General features: G+C 56.5%; 5 pseudogenes; all 5 read left to right on the top strand.

Moving 5' to 3' along the window:
• Positions 1 to 4552: 4552 nt before the first annotated feature.
• On the top strand, positions 4553 to 4672 carry LOC147350787 (5S ribosomal RNA; annotated as a pseudogene).
• Positions 4673 to 8119: 3447 nt separating this feature from the next.
• On the top strand, positions 8120 to 8239 carry LOC147350786 (5S ribosomal RNA; annotated as a pseudogene).
• Positions 8240 to 11687: 3448 nt separating this feature from the next.
• Positions 11688 to 11807, top strand: LOC147350785 (5S ribosomal RNA; annotated as a pseudogene).
• Positions 11808 to 15251: 3444 nt separating this feature from the next.
• LOC147350784 (5S ribosomal RNA) lies at positions 15252 to 15371 on the top strand (annotated as a pseudogene).
• A 3444-nt stretch (positions 15372 to 18815) lies between these two features.
• LOC147350783 (5S ribosomal RNA) lies at positions 18816 to 18935 on the top strand (annotated as a pseudogene).
• Positions 18936 to 21927: the final 2992 nt, after the last annotated feature.

The following is a 21927-nucleotide window of genomic DNA, read 5'->3' as shown; positions in this document are numbered from 1 at the left end:
GGGCCGCAGTCCATGGGTTGTATTAAAGTTGGGCTCAACCCAGCAACTACGAACACAAGTATTTCCAAAGACCACACTCAAGTGTGTGTGTGTGTGTGTGTGTGTGTGTGTGTGTGTGTGTGTGTGTATCTCCTCTTGCCGTCTTGGAGTCTGTCTCGGAATCTTCATGTATTTCTGCCTCTGTATCTCCTGACAGCCAGCCGCCGGCCCGTTCGTCTGGCCCCGGCCTCTCCCAGGCGCTCTGGCTCTGGCTGAGGAGCTTGCGCAGGCCAGCTGTCTCCCTTGGCGTGGGTGCGTGCGAGTGTCTGTGTGTCTGTCTGTGTGCCTGCCTGTGGCTCGTCTGCTCTCTCAGGAAGGTCGAGGGCTTGGCGTGGGGGCAAAGGGGGGGCCTCGGTAGTGCGAAGGGGAGGGGCTGAGGCGCTCCGGTCGACCGCGCCTCCCTGGCTTCTGGTGGGTTTGGGCACCGGACAGGTGCCGGGCAAGTTGGGCGCTCAAGTTTCGCTGCGTCTAGGCCCGCAGGAGGTTCAGAGGCCCCTGGGCCCCGGGGGTTGGGAGGCGGCGGGCGCCGAAGACCGACACCTCCGGGGCCGCGCGGGCCTGAGCAGCGAATGGGATCGGGGGGAGGCCCGGCTCAGCGAGCGCGGCCGGGTCTGGAGTGGCCGCGGGTGGGAGGGCGCCGAGACCTCCGCACCCCTCAGCCCAGCCCCCAGGCCCCGCGCGCACGCACGCACGCACGACCTCCCGGTCAATGGGGGGTCCTGGAAGCCCCTCGGGCCCCCGGGCCCGGCCAGGCGCTTGCTGGTCTGGTGTTGGCGGTGTTCGGGGGGTGGGGGTGGGGGGGCGGGCCGGCGTCAGCAGGCTGGAGTCCGGTCGCGGGTCGTGCGGCTCAAGTACAGCATGCCCCGCGACGAGAGGTGCGGCCCGTTGGCCCGACCTGCAGGGCAGAGCGAAAGGGAGGCGAAGCGCAAGGCTCTTAGGGCGCCCCGAGCCAAGCGCCACCGTCTCAGCCTGAAGGCGCCCGATCTCGTCTGATCTCGGAAGCTAAGCAGGGTCGGGCCTGGTTAGTATCTTGGATGGGAGACCACCTGGGAATCCCGGGTGCTCGAGGCTTTTTGCCTACCAGAAGAGGTCCTTTAGCCCCCGCCGCGCGTCCCGATTCTTGGATCCCCCCCGCAGCCCCAGCCCCTCCCGGGCCGCGGGGAGCGGGTGGCCGGGGCCCCGACTCCCGCTGCAGACCTGGGTTGCCTCCGCGCGGCCCGCGAGCCCCTCCGCATTCGCATTCGGCTTCCAGGACACCCGACGACCGGCAGTCCCGTCTCCACCTGGGGCTCCTTTGGCTTGCCTCAGGCAATCCCGGGGCTTGCACCGACTCCAGCCAGAGCCCCGGCCCCCGCCCCACCCCCTGCCTCGAGGCGATCGCGCATGCGCATGTGCGCGCGCACGCACAGATAGATGTGCCCAAACGGGGCATCTATCTTGTTCACTTATACCGTGGGTGGATCTATGCCTGGGAGTCGGACTGCTGGACCATAGGCTACTTCCACTTTTAGTTCCTTCGGGAACCTCCATATTCTTTTCCATACCGGCTCTACCCACGCCCATTCCTACTCACCGTGGAGGAGAGTTCCCTTTGCTCCACATCTTCTCCAGCATCGGTTATTGACAGACATCGCAGTGAGGCCCAGTCGGACTCATGTGAAGTGGTCCCTCCTTGGAGTTTGGAGTTGAGCCTCTCCAATCATTAGTGACGTGGAGCAAGATGACCTTTTGGAAATGCAGATGCAATGCTGTCACCTCCCTGCTCCAACGGCTCTCGTATTTTCCCAGCATATTGAAGATACGACCACTTCCCTTCAGGCTTGCTCCTCACGTTCTTCTCTGATGTCTTTTGCCTGGAATGCCCTCTGCACTCTTTGGCTTCCATCCCATAGGGCATTTTTCGTTTCTTGAATGTCCTAAGTTTCCCTGGTCACATAGCCTTCCAAGATGCTATTTTCCCTGCCTGAAATTCTTCCTGCATCTCAACCCTGGTTTACCTAGGTTCAACCTATGGACCTCAACGAAATGGTGCCTCTGGAAAGCCTTCCCTGACACCCAGGTTTTGTGGTGAGGGAAGAGGCCCCTCTATAGGTTCTCAAAGGATCTGCCTGTGATGTATCATTAGAGTCGTCTCAGTGAAAGCAGGAACTCTGTGTCTTCTTCTCTCCGCCTTCTATTCCCTGAAACTTATTACATGCCTCCTAGCTCATCGTAGGTGCTCAGTATTTACTTAGTGTGTGAAAGACAGAAAAGCTCTTGGAAGCCTCAAGGGGTCACTTGGCTCGGCACTTTTGATCTCTTTGTATATTTGGCGATTCAATTCTTTCCTTTCCTGGGTTGATGGGTACACTATATTCGAGGCACAATCTAAGGCATGAAGACATATCCATACATAGAGGGTCTTGCTTTCAAGGAACTCGTACAGCAGATTTCTACAAGTTAGGGCTTTTCAAATGCTCTAGAAGAATGTGAACGTTCAGTAGGCTCCATTTTCATTTCAAAGAAAGATCGTTTGACTTCCATAGCAAAGGTGGAGACCTTCCAACGTTGAGTCCAATACTTATACCTTGACCATTTCAGGCAAGTCTTGTGGTTCCTTCTGGAGGTGTGTGGCTCTTGCAGAAATGTGAAGATCTTCCATCGTCCTCAGACTTTGGTGTCATTTGCAATCATCCAGAAAGCTTCCAGGTCTAGGTTCCAGACCACCAGCACACACAGTCAGTAGCCAACGGAGTGGATTCCAGGAATACGCATTGTTCACCGGCATTACCGTTGATATTGTTGCTGCACACTCAATGCAGTGGGCAGGGCCTGGATTGTCCACTGGGTCTCATGTGGAATGGAAAGAAGGGCTCCCCCCCTCCCCCCCCCCCACACACACACCACCCACCCCCACTGTTGACAGCCTTGTGACGAGAAACGGTCCCCGAAACAAGAATCAGACAAACCAGAGAAGCCCAGATGATAGTCCTTGAGATGAAGGAACTAAGCAGCTGGTTGCGATGGCACCAAGGGGAAAGGTTGCTCTTTGTGTCTGCCCCTCTACTCCTTTCTTCCTGGACGCCTTAGGGTTTTGTCATGGAGATTTGAAATAAAGTGCACAAAAGTCATATGTGTTGAATCAAGATTTTGCATTTAACCATCTCTCAAAAAGGAAGAGAGCTTCGCCTGCACATGTTTCTTTCAAAACCGTCAATTGCTTTTCAATTCTGGGGTTTCTCTCTTGCCTTGTTCAGTTAGCCTTAACAGTAAAAATCAACGAAAACTACATAAAGATTCAAAGATACCAACAAAGGACAGCTTCTGTTTTTGAAATCGTCTTTCCATTTAGTAGAACACGAGCTCTATTCTTTGTATTTTGCCTAGGGAATTAGCAATGTCCTGGTTCAGATGGCAAGGCATCCGCGCGCAGGAGACTGGGGTTTGATCCCTGGGTCGGGAAGATCCCGCCGGAGAAGGAAATGGCAACCCACTCCCAGTATCCTCGCCTGGGAAATGCCACGGACAGAGGAGCCTGATGGGCCGCAGTCCATGGGTTGTATTAAAGTTGGGCTCAACCCAGCAACTACGAACACAAGTATTTCCAAAGACCACACTCAAGTGTGTGTGTGTGTGTGTGTGTGTGTGTGTGTGTGTGTGTATCTCCTCTTGCCGTCTTGGAGTCTGTCTCGGAATCTTCATGTATTTCTGCCTCTGTATCTCCTGACAGCCAGCCGCCGGCCCGTTCGTCTGGCCCCGGCCTCTCCCAGGCGCTCTGGCTCTGGCTGAGGAGCTTGCGCAGGCCAGCTGTCTCCCTTGGCGTGGGTGCGTGCGAGTGTCTGTGTGTCTGTCTGTGTGCCTGCCTGTGGCTCGTCTGCTCTCTCAGGAAGGTCGAGGGCTTGGCGTGGGGGCAAAGGGGGGGCCTCGGTAGTGCGAAGGGGAGGGGCTGAGGCGCTCCGGTCGACCGCGCCTCCCTGGCTTCTGGTGGGTTTGGGCACCGGACAGGTGCCGGGCAAGTTGGGCGCTCAAGTTTCGCTGCGTCTAGGCCCGCAGGAGGTTCAGAGGCCCCTGGGCCCCGGGGGTTGGGAGGCGGCGGGCGCCGAAGACCGACACCTCCGGGGCCGCGCGGGCCTGAGCAGCGAATGGGATCGGGGGGAGGCCCGGCTCAGCGAGCGCGGCCGGGTCTGGAGTGGCCGCGGGTGGGAGGGCGCCGAGACCTCCGCACCCCTCAGCCCAGCCCCCAGGCCCCGCGCGCACGCACGCACGCACGACCTCCCGGTCAATGGGGGGTCCTGGAAGCCCCTCGGGCCCCCGGGCCCGGCCAGGCGCTTGCTGGTCTGGTGTTGGCGGTGTTCGGGGGGTGGGGGTGGGGGGGCGGGCCGGCGTCAGCAGGCTGGAGTCCGGTCGCGGGTCGTGCGGCTCAAGTACAGCATGCCCCGCGACGAGAGGTGCGGCCCGTTGGCCCGACCTGCAGGGCAGAGCGAAAGGGAGGCGAAGCGCAAGGCTCTTAGGGCGCCCCGAGCCAAGCGCCACCGTCTCAGGCCGTATCAGCCTGAAGGCGCCCGATCTCGTCTGATCTCGGAAGCTAAGCAGGGTCGGGCCTGGTTAGTATCTTGGATGGGAGACCACCTGGGAATCCCGGGTGCTCGAGGCTTTTTGCCTACCAGAAGAGGTCCTTTAGCCCCCGCCGCGCGTCCCGATTCTTGGATCCCCCCCGCAGCCCCAGCCCCTCCCGGGCCGCGGGGAGCGGGTGGCCGGGGCCCCGACTCCCGCTGCAGACCTGGGTTGCCTCCGCGCGGCCCGCGAGCCCCTCCGCATTCGCATTCGGCTTCCAGGACACCCGACGACCGGCAGTCCCGTCTCCACCTGGGGCTCCTTTGGCTTGCCTCAGGCGATCCCGGGGCTTGCACCGACTCCAGCCAGAGCCCCGGCCCCCGCCCCACCCCCTGCCTCGAGGCGATCGCGCATGCGCATGTGCGCGCGCACGCACAGATAGATGTGCCCAAACGGGGCATCTATCTTGTTCACTTATACCGTGGGTGGATCTATGCCTGGGAGTCGGACTGCTGGACCATAGGCTACTTCCACTTTTAGTTCCTTCGGGAACCTCCATATTCTTTTCCATACCGGCTCTACCCACGCCCATTCCTACTCACCGTGGAGGAGAGTTCCCTTTGCTCCACATCTTCTCCAGCATCGGTTATTGACAGACATCGCAGTGAGGCCCAGTCGGACTCATGTGAAGTGGTCCCTCCTTGGAGTTTGGAGTTGAGCCTCTCCAATCATTAGTGACGTGGAGCAAGATGACCTTTTGGAAATGCAGATGCAATGCTGTCACCTCCCTGCTCCAACGGCTCTCGTATTTTCCCAGCATATTGAAGATACGACCACTTCCCTTCAGGCTTGCTCCTCACGTTCTTCTCTGATGTCTTTTGCCTGGAATGCCCTCTGCACTCTTTGGCTTCCATCCCATAGGGCATTTTTCGTTTCTTGAATGTCCTAAGTTTCCCTGGTCACATAGCCTTCCAAGATGCTATTTTCCCTGCCTGAAATTCTTCCTGCATCTCAACCCTGGTTTACCTAGGTTCAACCTATGGACCTCAACGAAATGGTGCCTCTGGAAAGCCTTCCCTGACACCCAGGTTTTGTGGTGAGGGAAGAGGCCCCTCTATAGGTTCTCAAAGGATCTGCCTGTGATGTATCATTAGAGTCGTCTCAGTGAAAGCAGGAACTCTGTGTCTTCTTCTCTCCGCCTTCTATTCCCTGAAACTTATTACATGCCTCCTAGCTCATCGTAGGTGCTCAGTATTTACTTAGTGTGTGAAAGACAGAAAAGCTCTTGGAAGCCTCAAGGGGTCACTTGGCTCGGCACTTTTGATCTCTTTGTATATTTGGCGATTCAATTCTTTCCTTTCCTGGGTTGATGGGTACACTATATTCGAGGCACAATCTAAGGCATGAAGACATATCCATACATAGAGGGTCTTGCTTTCAAGGAACTCGTACAGCAGATTTCTACAAGTTAGGGCTTTTCAAATGCTCTAGAAGAATGTGAACGTTCAGTAGGCTCCATTTTCATTTCAAAGAAAGATCGTTTGACTTCCATAGCAAAGGTGGAGACCTTCCAACGTTGAGTCCAATACTTATACCTTGACCATTTCAGGCAAGTCTTGTGGTTCCTTCTGGAGGTGTGTGGCTCTTGCAGAAATGTGAAGATCTTCCATCGTCCTCAGACTTTGGTGTCATTTGCAATCATCCAGAAAGCTTCCAGGTCTAGGTTCCAGACCACCAGCACACACAGTCAGTAGCCAACGGAGTGGATTCCAGGAATACGCATTGTTCACCGGCATTACCGTTGATATTGTTGCTGCACACTCAATGCAGTGGGCAGGGCCTGGATTGTCCACTGGGTCTCATGTGGAATGGAAAGAAGGGCTCCCCCCCTCCCCCCCCCCCACACACACACCACCCACCCCCACTGTTGACAGCCTTGTGACGAGAAACGGTCCCCGAAACAAGAATCAGACAAACCAGAGAAGCCCAGATGATAGTCCTTGAGATGAAGGAACTAAGCAGCTGGTTGCGATGGCACCAAGGGGAAAGGTTGCTCTTTGTGTCTGCCCCTCTACTCCTTTCTTCCTGGACGCCTTAGGGTTTTGTCATGGAGATTTGAAATAAAGTGCACAAAAGTCATATGTGTTGAATCAAGATTTTGCATTTAACCATCTCTCAAAAAGGAAGAGAGCTTCGCCTGCACATGTTTCTTTCAAAACCGTCAATTGCTTTTCAATTCTGGGGTTTCTCTCTTGCCTTGTTCAGTTAGCCTTAACAGTAAAAATCAACGAAAACTACATAAAGATTCAAAGATACCAACAAAGGACAGCTTCTGTTTTTGAAATCGTCTTTCCATTTAGTAGAACACGAGCTCTATTCTTTGTATTTTGCCTAGGGAATTAGCAATGTCCTGGTTCAGATGGCAAGGCATCCGCGCGCAGGAGACTGGGGTTTGATCCCTGGGTCGGGAAGATCCCGCCGGAGAAGGAAATGGCAACCCACTCCCAGTATCCTCGCCTGGGAAATGCCACGGACAGAGGAGCCTGATGGGCCGCAGTCCATGGGTTGTATTAAAGTTGGGCTCAACCCAGCAACTACGAACACAAGTATTTCCAAAGACCACACTCAAGTGTGTGTGTGTGTGTGTGTGTGTGTGTGTGTGTGTGTGTGTGTGTATCTCCTCTTGCCGTCTTGGAGTCTGTCTCGGAATCTTCATGTATTTCTGCCTCTGTATCTCCTGACAGCCAGCCGCCGGCCCGTTCGTCTGGCCCCGGCCTCTCCCAGGCGCTCTGGCTCTGGCTGAGGAGCTTGCGCAGGCCAGCTGTCTCCCTTGGCGTGGGTGCGTGCGAGTGTCTGTGTGTCTGTCTGTGTGCCTGCCTGTGGCTCGTCTGCTCTCTCAGGAAGGTCGAGGGCTTGGCGTGGGGGCAAAGGGGGGGCCTCGGTAGTGCGAAGGGGAGGGGCTGAGGCGCTCCGGTCGACCGCGCCTCCCTGGCTTCTGGTGGGTTTGGGCACCGGACAGGTGCCGGGCAAGTTGGGCGCTCAAGTTTCGCTGCGTCTAGGCCCGCAGGAGGTTCAGAGGCCCCTGGGCCCCGGGGGTTGGGAGGCGGCGGGCGCCGAAGACCGACACCTCCGGGGCCGCGCGGGCCTGAGCAGCGAATGGGATCGGGGGGAGGCCCGGCTCAGCGAGCGCGGCCGGGTCTGGAGTGGCCGCGGGTGGGAGGGCGCCGAGACCTCCGCACCCCTCAGCCCAGCCCCCAGGCCCCGCGCGCACGCACGCACGCACGACCTCCCGGTCAATGGGGGGTCCTGGAAGCCCCTCGGGCCCCCGGGCCCGGCCAGGCGCTTGCTGGTCTGGTGTTGGCGGTGTTCGGGGGGTGGGGGGGGGGGGCGGGCCGGCGTCAGCAGGCTGGAGTCCGGTCGCGGGTCGTGCGGCTCAAGTACAGCATGCCCCGCGACGAGAGGTGCGGCCCGTTGGCCCGACCTGCAGGGCAGAGCGAAAGGGAGGCGAAGCGCAAGGCTCTTAGGGCGCCCCGAGCCAAGCGCCACCGTCTCAGGCCGTCTCAGCCTGAAGGCGCCCGATCTCGTCTGATCTCGGAAGCTAAGCAGGGTCGGGCCTGGTTAGTATCTTGGATGGGAGACCACCTGGGAATCCCGGGTGCTCGAGGCTTTTTGCCTACCAGAAGAGGTCCTTTAGCCCCCGCCGCGCGTCCCGATTCTTGGATCCCCCCCGCAGCCCCAGCCCCTCCCGGGCCGCGGGGAGCGGGTGGCCGGGGCCCCGACTCCCGCTGCAGACCTGGGTTGCCTCCGCGCGGCCCGCGAGCCCCTCCGCATTCGCATTCGGCTTCCAGGACACCCGACGACCGGCAGTCCCGTCTCCACCTGGGGCTCCTTTGGCTTGCCTCAGGCAATCCCGGGGCTTGCACCGACTCCAGCCAGAGCCCCGGCCCCCGCCCCACCCCCTGCCTCGAGGCGATCGCGCATGCGCATGTGCGCGCGCACGCACAGATAGATGTGCCCAAACGGGGCATCTATCTTGTTCACTTATACCGTGGGTGGATCTATGCCTGGGAGTCGGACTGCTGGACCATAGGCTACTTCCACTTTTAGTTCCTTCGGGAACCTCCATATTCTTTTCCATACCGGCTCTACCCACGCCCATTCCTACTCACCGTGGAGGAGAGTTCCCTTTGCTCCACATCTTCTCCAGCATCGGTTATTGACAGACATCGCAGTGAGGCCCAGTCGGACTCATGTGAAGTGGTCCCTCCTTGGAGTTTGGAGTTGAGCCTCTCCAATCATTAGTGACGTGGAGCAAGATGACCTTTTGGAAATGCAGATGCAATGCTGTCACCTCCCTGCTCCAACGGCTCTCGTATTTTCCCAGCATATTGAAGATACGACCACTTCCCTTCAGGCTTGCTCCTCACGTTCTTCTCTGATGTCTTTTGCCTGGAATGCCCTCTGCACTCTTTGGCTTCCATCCCATAGGGCATTTTTCGTTTCTTGAATGTCCTAAGTTTCCCTGGTCACATAGCCTTCCAAGATGCTATTTTCCCTGCCTGAAATTCTTCCTGCATCTCAACCCTGGTTTACCTAGGTTCAACCTAACCTATGGACCTCAACGAAATGGTGCCTCTGGAAAGCCTTCCCTGACACCCAGGTTTTGTGGTGAGGGAAGAGGCCCCTCTATAGGTTCTCAAAGGATCTGCCTGTGATGTATCATTAGAGTCGTCTCAGTGAAAGCAGGAACTCTGTGTCTTCTTCTCTCCGCCTTCTATTCCCTGAAACTTATTACATGCCTCCTAGCTCATCGTAGGTGCTCAGTATTTACTTAGTGTGTGAAAGACAGAAAAGCTCTTGGAAGCCTCAAGGGGTCACTTGGCTCGGCACTTTTGATCTCTTTGTATATTTGGCGATTCAATTCTTTCCTTTCCTGGGTTGATGGGTACACTATATTCGAGGCACAATCTAAGGCATGAAGACATATCCATACATAGAGGGTCTTGCTTTCAAGGAACTCGTACAGCAGATTTCTACAAGTTAGGGCTTTTCAAATGCTCTAGAAGAATGTGAACGTTCAGTAGGCTCCATTTTCATTTCAAAGAAAGATCGTTTGACTTCCATAGCAAAGGTGGAGACCTTCCAACGTTGAGTCCAATACTTATACCTTGACCATTTCAGGCAAGTCTTGTGGTTCCTTCTGGAGGTGTGTGGCTCTTGCAGAAATGTGAAGATCTTCCATCGTCCTCAGACTTTGGTGTCATTTGCAATCATCCAGAAAGCTTCCAGGTCTAGGTTCCAGACCACCAGCACACACAGTCAGTAGCCAACGGAGTGGATTCCAGGAATACGCATTGTTCACCGGCATTACCGTTGATATTGTTGCTGCACACTCAATGCAGTGGGCAGGGCCTGGATTGTCCACTGGGTCTCATGTGGAATGGAAAGAAGGGCTCCCCCCCTCCCCCCCCCCCACACACACACCACCCACCCCCACTGTTGACAGCCTTGTGACGAGAAACGGTCCCCGAAACAAGAATCAGACAAACCAGAGAAGCCCAGATGATAGTCCTTGAGATGAAGGAACTAAGCAGCTGGTTGCGATGGCACCAAGGGGAAAGGTTGCTCTTTGTGTCTGCCCCTCTACTCCTTTCTTCCTGGACGCCTTAGGGTTTTGTCATGGAGATTTGAAATAAAGTGCACAAAAGTCATATGTGTTGAATCAAGATTTTGCATTTAACCATCTCTCAAAAAGGAAGAGAGCTTCGCCTGCACATGTTTCTTTCAAAACCGTCAATTGCTTTTCAATTCTGGGGTTTCTCTCTTGCCTTGTTCAGTTAGCCTTAACAGTAAAAATCAACGAAAACTACATAAAGATTCAAAGATACCAACAAAGGACAGCTTCTGTTTTTGAAATCGTCTTTCCATTTAGTAGAACACGAGCTCTATTCTTTGTATTTTGCCTAGGGAATTAGCAATGTCCTGGTTCAGATGGCAAGGCATCCGCGCGCAGGAGACTGGGGTTTGATCCCTGGGTCGGGAAGATCCCGCCGGAGAAGGAAATGGCAACCCACTCCCAGTATCCTCGCCTGGGAAATGCCACGGACAGAGGAGCCTGATGGGCCGCAGTCCATGGGTTGTATTAAAGTTGGGCTCAACCCAGCAACTACGAACACAAGTATTTCCAAAGACCACACTCAAGTGTGTGTGTGTGTGTGTGTGTGTGTGTGTGTGTGTGTGTGTATCTCCTCTTGCCGTCTTGGAGTCTGTCTCGGAATCTTCATGTATTTCTGCCTCTGTATCTCCTGACAGCCAGCCGCCGGCCCGTTCGTCTGGCCCCGGCCTCTCCCAGGCGCTCTGGCTCTGGCTGAGGAGCTTGCGCAGGCCAGCTGTCTCCCTTGGCGTGGGTGCGTGCGAGTGTCTGTGTGTCTGTCTGTGTGCCTGCCTGTGGCTCGTCTGCTCTCTCAGGAAGGTCGAGGGCTTGGCGTGGGGGCAAAGGGGGGGCCTCGGTAGTGCGAAGGGGAGGGGCTGAGGCGCTCCGGTCGACCGCGCCTCCCTGGCTTCTGGTGGGTTTGGGCACCGGACAGGTGCCGGGCAAGTTGGGCGCTCAAGTTTCGCTGCGTCTAGGCCCGCAGGAGGTTCAGAGGCCCCTGGGCCCCGGGGGTTGGGAGGCGGCGGGCGCCGAAGACCGACACCTCCGGGGCCGCGCGGGCCTGAGCAGCGAATGGGATCGGGGGGAGGCCCGGCTCAGCGAGCGCGGCCGGGTCTGGAGTGGCCGCGGGTGGGAGGGCGCCGAGACCTCCGCACCCCTCAGCCCAGCCCCCAGGCCCCGCGCGCACGCACGCACGCACGACCTCCCGGTCAATGGGGGGTCCTGGAAGCCCCTCGGGCCCCCGGGCCCGGCCAGGCGCTTGCTGGTCTGGTGTTGGCGGTGTTCGGGGGGTGGGGGGGGGGGGCGGGCCGGCGTCAGCAGGCTGGAGTCCGGTCGCGGGTCGTGCGGCTCAAGTACAGCATGCCCCGCGACGAGAGGTGCGGCCCGTTGGCCCGACCTGCAGGGCAGAGCGAAAGGGAGGCGAAGCGCAAGGCTCTTAGGGCGCCCCGAGCCAAGCGCCACCGTCTCAGGCCGTATCAGCCTGAAGGCGCCCGATCTCGTCTGATCTCGGAAGCTAAGCAGGGTCGGGCCTGGTTAGTATCTTGGATGGGAGACCACCTGGGAATCCCGGGTGCTCGAGGCTTTTTGCCTACCAGAAGAGGTCCTTTAGCCCCCGCCGCGCGTCCCGATTCTTGGATCCCCCCCGCAGCCCCAGCCCCTCCCGGGCCGCGGGGAGCGGGTGGCCGGGGCCCCGACTCCCGCTGCAGACCTGGGTTGCCTCCGCGCGGCCCGCGAGCCCCTCCGCATTCGCATTCGGCTTCCAGGACACCCGACGACCGGCAGTCCCGTCTCCACCTGGGGCTCCTTTGGCTTGCCTCAGGCGATCCCGGGGCTTGCACCGACTCCAGCCAGAGCCCCGGCCCCCGCCCCACCCCCTGCCTCGAGGCGATCGCGCATGCGCATGTGCGCGCGCACGCACAGATAGATGTGCCCAAACGGGGCATCTATCTTGTTCACTTATACCGTGGGTGGATCTATGCCTGGGAGTCGGACTGCTGGACCATAGGCTACTTCCACTTTTAGTTCCTTCGGGAACCTCCATATTCTTTTCCATACCGGCTCTACCCACGCCCATTCCTACTCACCGTGGAGGAGAGTTCCCTTTGCTCCACATCTTCTCCAGCATCGGTTATTGACAGACATCGCAGTGAGGCCCAGTCGGACTCATGTGAAGTGGTCCCTCCTTGGAGTTTGGAGTTGAGCCTCTCCAATCATTAGTGACGTGGAGCAAGATGACCTTTTGGAAATGCAGATGCAATGCTGTCACCTCCCTGCTCCAACGGCTCTCGTATTTTCCCAGCATATTGAAGATACGACCACTTCCCTTCAGGCTTGCTCCTCACGTTCTTCTCTGATGTCTTTTGCCTGGAATGCCCTCTGCACTCTTTGGCTTCCATCCCATAGGGCATTTTTCGTTTCTTGAATGTCCTAAGTTTCCCTGGTCACATAGCCTTCCAAGATGCTATTTTCCCTGCCTGAAATTCTTCCTGCATCTCAACCCTGGTTTACCTAGGTTCAACCTATGGACCTCAACGAAATGGTGCCTCTGGAAAGCCTTCCCTGACACCCAGGTTTTGTGGTGAGGGAAGAGGCCCCTCTATAGGTTCTCAAAGGATCTGCCTGTGATGTATCATTAGAGTCGTCTCAGTGAAAGCAGGAACTCTGTGTCTTCTTCTCTCCGCCTTCTATTCCCTGAAACTTATTACATGCCTCCTAGCTCATCGTAGGTGCTCAGTATTTACTTAGTGTGTGAAAGACAGAAAAGCTCTTGGAAGCCTCAAGGGGTCACTTGGCTCGGCACTTTTGATCTCTTTGTATATTTGGCGATTCAATTCTTTCCTTTCCTGGGTTGATGGGTACACTATATTCGAGGCACAATCTAAGGCATGAAGACATATCCATACATAGAGGGTCTTGCTTTCAAGGAACTCGTACAGCAGATTTCTACAAGTTAGGGCTTTTCAAATGCTCTAGAAGAATGTGAACGTTCAGTAGGCTCCATTTTCATTTCAAAGAAAGATCGTTTGACTTCCATAGCAAAGGTGGAGACCTTCCAACGTTGAGTCCAATACTTATACCTTGACCATTTCAGGCAAGTCTTGTGGTTCCTTCTGGAGGTGTGTGGCTCTTGCAGAAATGTGAAGATCTTCCATCGTCCTCAGACTTTGGTGTCATTTGCAATCATCCAGAAAGCTTCCAGGTCTAGGTTCCAGACCACCAGCACACACAGTCAGTAGCCAACGGAGTGGATTCCAGGAATACGCATTGTTCACCGGCATTACCGTTGATATTGTTGCTGCACACTCAATGCAGTGGGCAGGGCCTGGATTGTCCACTGGGTCTCATGTGGAATGGAAAGAAGGGCTCCCCCCCTCCCCCCCCCACACACACACACCACCCACCCCCACTGTTGACAGCCTTGTGACGAGAAACGGTCCCCGAAACAAGAATCAGACAAACCAGAGAAGCCCAGATGATAGTCCTTGAGATGAAGGAACTAAGCAGCTGGTTGCGATGGCACCAAGGGGAAAGGTTGCTCTTTGTGTCTGCCCCTCTACTCCTTTCTTCCTGGACGCCTTAGGGTTTTGTCATGGAGATTTGAAATAAAGTGCACAAAAGTCATATGTGTTGAATCAAGATTTTGCATTTAACCATCTCTCAAAAAGGAAGAGAGCTTCGCCTGCACATGTTTCTTTCAAAACCGTCAATTGCTTTTCAATTCTGGGGTTTCTCTCTTGCCTTGTTCAGTTAGCCTTAACAGTAAAAATCAACGAAAACTACATAAAGATTCAAAGATACCAACAAAGGACAGCTTCTGTTTTTGAAATCGTCTTTCCATTTAGTAGAACACGAGCTCTATTCTTTGTATTTTGCCTAGGGAATTAGCAATGTCCTGGTTCAGATGGCAAGGCATCCGCGCGCAGGAGACTGGGGTTTGATCCCTGGGTCGGGAAGATCCCGCCGGAGAAGGAAATGGCAACCCACTCCCAGTATCCTCGCCTGGGAAATGCCACGGACAGAGGAGCCTGATGGGCCGCAGTCCATGGGTTGTATTAAAGTTGGGCTCAACCCAGCAACTACGAACACAAGTATTTCCAAAGACCACACTCAAGTGTGTGTGTGTGTGTGTGTGTGTGTGTGTGTGTGTGTGTGTGTATCTCCTCTTGCCGTCTTGGAGTCTGTCTCGGAATCTTCATGTATTTCTGCCTCTGTATCTCCTGACAGCCAGCCGCCGGCCCGTTCGTCTGGCCCCGGCCTCTCCCAGGCGCTCTGGCTCTGGCTGAGGAGCTTGCGCAGGCCAGCTGTCTCCCTTGGCGTGGGTGCGTGCGAGTGTCTGTGTGTCTGTCTGTGTGCCTGCCTGTGGCTCGTCTGCTCTCTCAGGAAGGTCGAGGGCTTGGCGTGGGGGCAAAGGGGGGGCCTCGGTAGTGCGAAGGGGAGGGGCTGAGGCGCTCCGGTCGACCGCGCCTCCCTGGCTTCTGGTGGGTTTGGGCACCGGACAGGTGCCGGGCAAGTTGGGCGCTCAAGTTTCGCTGCGTCTAGGCCCGCAGGAGGTTCAGAGGCCCCTGGGCCCCGGGGGTTGGGAGGCGGCGGGCGCCGAAGACCGACACCTCCGGGGCCGCGCGGGCCTGAGCAGCGAATGGGATCGGGGGGAGGCCCGGCTCAGCGAGCGCGGCCGGGTCTGGAGTGGCCGCGGGTGGGAGGGCGCCGAGACCTCCGCACCCCTCAGCCCAGCCCCCAGGCCCCGCGCGCACGCACGCACGCACGACCTCCCGGTCAATGGGGGGTCCTGGAAGCCCCTCGGGCCCCCGGGCCCGGCCAGGCGCTTGCTGGTCTGGTGTTGGCGGTGTTCGGGGGGTGGGGGGGGGGGCGGGCCGGCGTCAGCAGGCTGGAGTCCGGTCGCGGGTCGTGCGGCTCAAGTACAGCATGCCCCGCGACGAGAGGTGCGGCCCGTTGGCCCGACCTGCAGGGCAGAGCGAAAGGGAGGCGAAGCGCAAGGCTCTTAGGGCGCCCCGAGCCAAGCGCCACCGTCTCAGGCCGTATCAGCCTGAAGGCGCCCGATCTCGTCTGATCTCGGAAGCTAAGCAGGGTCGGGCCTGGTTAGTATCTTGGATGGGAGACCACCTGGGAATCCCGGGTGCTCGAGGCTTTTTGCCTACCAGAAGAGGTCCTTTAGCCCCCGCCGCGCGTCCCGATTCTTGGATCCCCCCCGCAGCCCCAGCCCCTCCCGGGCCGCGGGGAGCGGGTGGCCGGGGCCCCGACTCCCGCTGCAGACCTGGGTTGCCTCCGCGCGGCCCGCGAGCCCCTCCGCATTCGCATTCGGCTTCCAGGACACCCGACGACCGGCAGTCCCGTCTCCACCTGGGGCTCCTTTGGCTTGCCTCAGGCAATCCCGGGGCTTGCACCGACTCCAGCCAGAGCCCCGGCCCCCGCCCCACCCCCTGCCTCGAGGCGATCGCGCATGCGCATGTGCGCGCGCACGCACAGATAGATGTGCCCAAACGGGGCATCTATCTTGTTCACTTATACCGTGGGTGGATCTATGCCTGGGAGTCGGACTGCTGGACCATAGGCTACTTCCACTTTTAGTTCCTTCGGGAACCTCCATATTCTTTTCCATACCGGCTCTACCCACGCCCATTCCTACTCACCGTGGAGGAGAGTTCCCTTTGCTCCACATCTTCTCCAGCATCGGTTATTGACAGACATCGCAGTGAGGCCCAGTCGGACTCATGTGAAGTGGTCCCTCCTTGGAGTTTGGAGTTGAGCCTCTCCAATCATTAGTGACGTGGAGCAAGATGACCTTTTGGAAATGCAGATGCAATGCTGTCACCTCCCTGCTCCAACGGCTCTCGTATTTTCCCAGCATATTGAAGATACGACCACTTCCCTTCAGGCTTGCTCCTCACGTTCTTCTCTGATGTCTTTTGCCTGGAATGCCCTCTGCACTCTTTGGCTTCCATCCCATAGGGCATTTTTCGTTTCTTGAATGTCCTAAGTTTCCCTGGTCACATAGCCTTCCAAGATGCTATTTTCCCTGCCTGAAATTCTTCCTGCATCTCAACCCTGGTTTACCTAGGTTCAACCTATGGACCTCAACGAAATGGTGCCTCTGGAAAGCCTTCCCTGACACCCAGGTTTTGTGGTGAGGGAAGAGGCCCCTCTATAGGTTCTCAAAGGATCTGCCTGTGATGTATCATTAGAGTCGTCTCAGTGAAAGCAGGAACTCTGTGTCTTCTTCTCTCCGCCTTCTATTCCCTGAAACTTATTACATGCCTCCTAGCTCATCGTAGGTGCTCAGTATTTACTTAGTGTGTGAAAGACAGAAAAGCTCTTGGAAGCCTCAAGGGGTCACTTGGCTCGGCACTTTTGATCTCTTTGTATATTTGGCGATTCAATTCTTTCCTTTCCTGGGTTGATGGGTACACTATATTCGAGGCACAATCTAAGGCATGAAGACATATCCATACATAGAGGGTCTTGCTTTCAAGGAACTCGTACAGCAGATTTCTACAAGTTAGGGCTTTTCAAATGCTCTAGAAGAATGTGAACGTTCAGTAGGCTCCATTTTCATTTCAAAGAAAGATCGTTTGACTTCCATAGCAAAGGTGGAGACCTTCCAACGTTGAGTCCAATACTTATACCTTGACCATTTCAGGCAAGTCTTGTGGTTCCTTCTGGAGGTGTGTGGCTCTTGCAGAAATGTGAAGATCTTCCATCGTCCTCAGACTTTGGTGTCATTTGCAATCATCCAGAAAGCTTCCAGGTCTAGGTTCCAGACCACCAGCACACACAGTCAGTAGCCAACGGAGTGGATTCCAGGAATACGCATTGTTCACCGGCATTACCGTTGATATTGTTGCTGCACACTCAATGCAGTGGGCAGGGCCTGGATTGTCCACTGGGTCTCATGTGGAATGGAAAGAAGGGCTCCCCCCCTCCCCCCCCCACACACACACACCACCCACCCCCACTGTTGACAGCCTTGTGACGAGAAACGGTCCCCGAAACAAGAATCAGACAAACCAGAGAAGCCCAGATGATAGTCCTTGAGATGAAGGAACTAAGCAGCTGGTTGCGATGGCACCAAGGGGAAAGGTTGCTCTTTGTGTCTGCCCCTCTACTCCTTTCTTCCTGGACGCCTTAGGGTTTTGTCATGGAGATTTGAAATAAAGTGCACAAAAGTCATATGTGTTGAATCAAGATTTTGCATTTAACCATCTCTCAAAAAGGAAGAGAGCTTCGCCTGCACATGTTTCTTTCAAAACCGTCAATTGCTTTTCAATTCTGGGGTTTCTCTCTTGCCTTGTTCAGTTAGCCTTAACAGTAAAAATCAACGAAAACTACATAAAGATTCAAAGATACCAACAAAGGACAGCTTCTGTTTTTGAAATCGTCTTTCCATTTAGTAGAACACGAGCTCTATTCTTTGTATTTTGCCTAGGGAATTAGCAATGTCCTGGTTCAGATGGCAAGGCATCCGCGCGCAGGAGACTGGGGTTTGATCCCTGGGTCGGGAAGATCCCGCCGGAGAAGGAAATGGCAACCCACTCCCAGTATCCTCGCCTGGGAAATGCCACGGACAGAGGAGCCTGATGGGCCGCAGTCCATGGGTTGTATTAAAGTTGGGCTCAACCCAGCAACTACGAACACAAGTATTTCCAAAGACCACACTCAAGTGTGTGTGTGTGTGTGTGTGTGTGTGTGTGTGTGTGTGTGTGTATCTCCTCTTGCCGTCTTGGAGTCTGTCTCGGAATCTTCATGTATTTCTGCCTCTGTATCTCCTGACAGCCAGCCGCCGGCCCGTTCGTCTGGCCCCGGCCTCTCCCAGGCGCTCTGGCTCTGGCTGAGGAGCTTGCGCAGGCCAGCTGTCTCCCTTGGCGTGGGTGCGTGCGAGTGTCTGTGTGTCTGTCTGTGTGCCTGCCTGTGGCTCGTCTGCTCTCTCAGGAAGGTCGAGGGCTTGGCGTGGGGGCAAAGGGGGGGCCTCGGTAGTGCGAAGGGGAGGGGCTGAGGCGCTCCGGTCGACCGCGCCTCCCTGGCTTCTGGTGGGTTTGGGCACCGGACAGGTGCCGGGCAAGTTGGGCGCTCAAGTTTCGCTGCGTCTAGGCCCGCAGGAGGTTCAGAGGCCCCTGGGCCCCGGGGGTTGGGAGGCGGCGGGCGCCGAAGACCGACACCTCCGGGGCCGCGCGGGCCTGAGCAGCGAATGGGATCGGGGGGAGGCCCGGCTCAGCGAGCGCGGCCGGGTCTGGAGTGGCCGCGGGTGGGAGGGCGCCGAGACCTCCGCACCCCTCAGCCCAGCCCCCAGGCCCCGCGCGCACGCACGCACGCACGACCTCCCGGTCAATGGGGGGTCCTGGAAGCCCCTCGGGCCCCCGGGCCCGGCCAGGCGCTTGCTGGTCTGGTGTTGGCGGTGTTCGGGGGGTGGGGGGGGGGGCGGGCCGGCGTCAGCAGGCTGGAGTCCGGTCGCGGGTCGTGCGGCTCAAGTACAGCATGCCCCGCGACGAGAGGTGCGGCCCGTTGGCCCGACCTGCAGGGCAGAGCGAAAGGGAGGCGAAGCGCAAGGCTCTTAGGGCGCCCCGAGCCAAGCGCCACCGTCTCAGGCCGTATCAGCCTGAAGGCGCCCGATCTCGTCTGATCTCGGAAGCTAAGCAGGGTCGGGCCTGGTTAGTATCTTGGATGGGAGACCACCTGGGAATCCCGGGTGCTCGAGGCTTTTTGCCTACCAGAAGAGGTCCTTTAGCCCCCGCCGCGCGTCCCGATTCTTGGATCCCCCCCGCAGCCCCAGCCCCTCCCGGGCCGCGGGGAGCGGGTGGCCGGGGCCCCGACTCCCGCTGCAGACCTGGGTTGCCTCCGCGCGGCCCGCGAGCCCCTCCGCATTCGCATTCGGCTTCCAGGACACCCGACGACCGGCAGTCCCGTCTCCACCTGGGGCTCCTTTGGCTTGCCTCAGGCAATCCCGGGGCTTGCACCGACTCCAGCCAGAGCCCCGGCCCCCGCCCCACCCCCTGCCTCGAGGCGATCGCGCATGCGCATGTGCGCGCGCACGCACAGATAGATGTGCCCAAACGGGGCATCTATCTTGTTCACTTATACCGTGGGTGGATCTATGCCTGGGAGTCGGACTGCTGGACCATAGGCTACTTCCACTTTTAGTTCCTTCGGGAACCTCCATATTCTTTTCCATACCGGCTCTACCCACGCCCATTCCTACTCACCGTGGAGGAGAGTTCCCTTTGCTCCACATCTTCTCCAGCATCGGTTATTGACAGACATCGCAGTGAGGCCCAGTCGGACTCATGTGAAGTGGTCCCTCCTTGGAGTTTGGAGTTGAGCCTCTCCAATCATTAGTGACGTGGAGCAAGATGACCTTTTGGAAATGCAGATGCAATGCTGTCACCTCCCTGCTCCAACGGCTCTCGTATTTTCCCAGCATATTGAAGATACGACCACTTCCCTTCAGGCTTGCTCCTCACGTTCTTCTCTGATGTCTTTTGCCTGGAATGCCCTCTGCACTCTTTGGCTTCCATCCCATAGGGCATTTTTCGTTTCTTGAATGTCCTAAGTTTCCCTGGTCACATAGCCTTCCAAGATGCTATTTTCCCTGCCTGAAATTCTTCCTGCATCTCAACCCTGGTTTACCTAGGTTCAACCTATGGACCTCAACGAAATGGTGCCTCTGGAAAGCCTTCCCTGACACCCAGGTTTTGTGGTGAGGGAAGAGGCCCCTCTATAGGTTCTCAAAGGATCTGCCTGTGATGTATCATTAGAGTCGTCTCAGTGAAAGCAGGAACTCTGTGTCTTCTTCTCTCCGCCTTCTATTCCCTGAAACTTATTACATGCCTCCTAGCTCATCGTAGGTGCTCAGTATTTACTTAGTGTGTGAAAGACAGAAAAGCTCTTGGAAGCCTCAAGGGGTCACTTGGCTCGGCACTTTTGATCTCTTTGTATATTTGGCGATTCAATTCTTTCCTTTCCTGGGTTGATGGGTACACTATATTCGAGGCACAATCTAAGGCATGAAGACATATCCATACATAGAGGGTCTTGCTTTCAAGGAACTCGTACAGCAGATTTCTACAAGTTAGGGCTTTTCAAATGCTCTAGAAGAATGTGAACGTTCAGTAGGCTCCATTTTCATTTCAAAGAAAGATCGTTTGACTTCCATAGCAAAGGTGGAGACCTTCCAACGTTGAGTCCAATACTTATACCTTGACCATTTCAGGCAAGTCTTGTGGTTCCTTCTGGAGGTGTGTGGCTCTTGCAGAAATGTGAAGATCTTCCATCGTCCTCAGACTTTGGTGTCATTTGCAATCATCCAGAAAGCTTCCAGGTCTAGGTTCCAGACCACCAGCACACACAGTCAGTAGCCAACGGAGTGGATTCCAGGAATACGCATTGTTCACCGGCATTACCGTTGATATTGTTGCTGCACACTCAATGCAGTGGGCAGGGCCTGGATTGTCCACTGGGTCTCATGTGGAATGGAAAGAAGGGCTCCCCCCCTCCCCCCCCCCACACACACACCACCCACCCCCACTGTTGACAGCCTTGTGACGAGAAACGGTCCCCGAAACAAGAATCAGACAAACCAGAGAAGCCCAGATGATAGTCCTTGAGATGAAGGAACTAAGCAGCTGGTTGCGATGGCACCAAGGGGAAAGGTTGCTCTTTGTGTCTGCCCCTCTACTCCTTTCTTCCTGGACGCCTTAGGGTTTTGTCATGGAGATTTGAAATAAAGTGCACAAAAGTCATATGTGTTGAATCAAGATTTTGCATTTAACCATCTCTCAAAAAGGAAGAGAGCTTCGCCTGCACATGTTTCTTTCAAAACCGTCAATTGCTTTTCAATTCTGGGGTTTCTCTCTTGCCTTGTTCAGTTAGCCTTAACAGTAAAAATCAACGAAAACTACATAAAGATTCAAAGATACCAACAAAGGACAGCTTCTGTTTTTGAAATCGTCTTTCCATTTAGTAGAACACGAGCTCTATTCTTTGTATTTTGCCTAGGGAATTAGCAATGTCCTGGTTCAGATGGCAAGGCATCCGCGCGCAGGAGACTGGGGTTTGATCCCTGGGTCGGGAAGATCCCGCCGGAGAAGGAAATGGCAACCCACTCCCAGTATCCTCGCCTGGGAAATGCCACGGACAGAGGAGCCTGATGGGCCGCAGTCCATGGGTTGTATTAAAGTTGGGCTCAACCCAGCAACTACGAACACAAGTATTTCCAAAGACCACACTCAAGTGTGTGTGTGTGTGTGTGTGTGTGTGTGTGTGTGTGTATCTCCTCTTGCCGTCTTGGAGTCTGTCTCGGAATCTTCATGTATTTCTGCCTCTGTATCTCCTGACAGCCAGCCGCCGGCCCGTTCGTCTGGCCCCGGCCTCTCCCAGGCGCTCTGGCTCTGGCTGAGGAGCTTGCGCAGGCCAGCTGTCTCCCTTGGCGTGGGTGCGTGCGAGTGTCTGTGTGTCTGTCTGTGTGCCTGCCTGTGGCTCGTCTGCTCTCTCAGGAAGGTCGAGGGCTTGGCGTGGGGGCAAAGGGGGTAGTGCGAAGGGGAGGGGCTGAGGCGCTCTGGTCGACCGCGCCTCCCTGGCTTCTGGTGGGTTTGGGCACCGGACAGGTGCCGGGCAAGTTGGGCGCTCAAGTTTCGCTGCGTCTAGGCCCGCAGGAGGTTCAGAGGCCCCTGGGCCCCGGGGGTTGGGAGGCGGCG

Source organism: Bos grunniens, chromosome 20, assembly GCF_055505025.1.
Source record: "Bos grunniens cultivar Pamir isolate PY7600 chromosome 20, Bosgru_T2T1.0, whole genome shotgun sequence".
NCBI classification, from domain to species: domain Eukaryota; kingdom Metazoa; phylum Chordata; class Mammalia; order Artiodactyla; family Bovidae; genus Bos; species Bos grunniens.
This window is presented reverse-complemented; position numbering and strand designations above follow the sequence as displayed.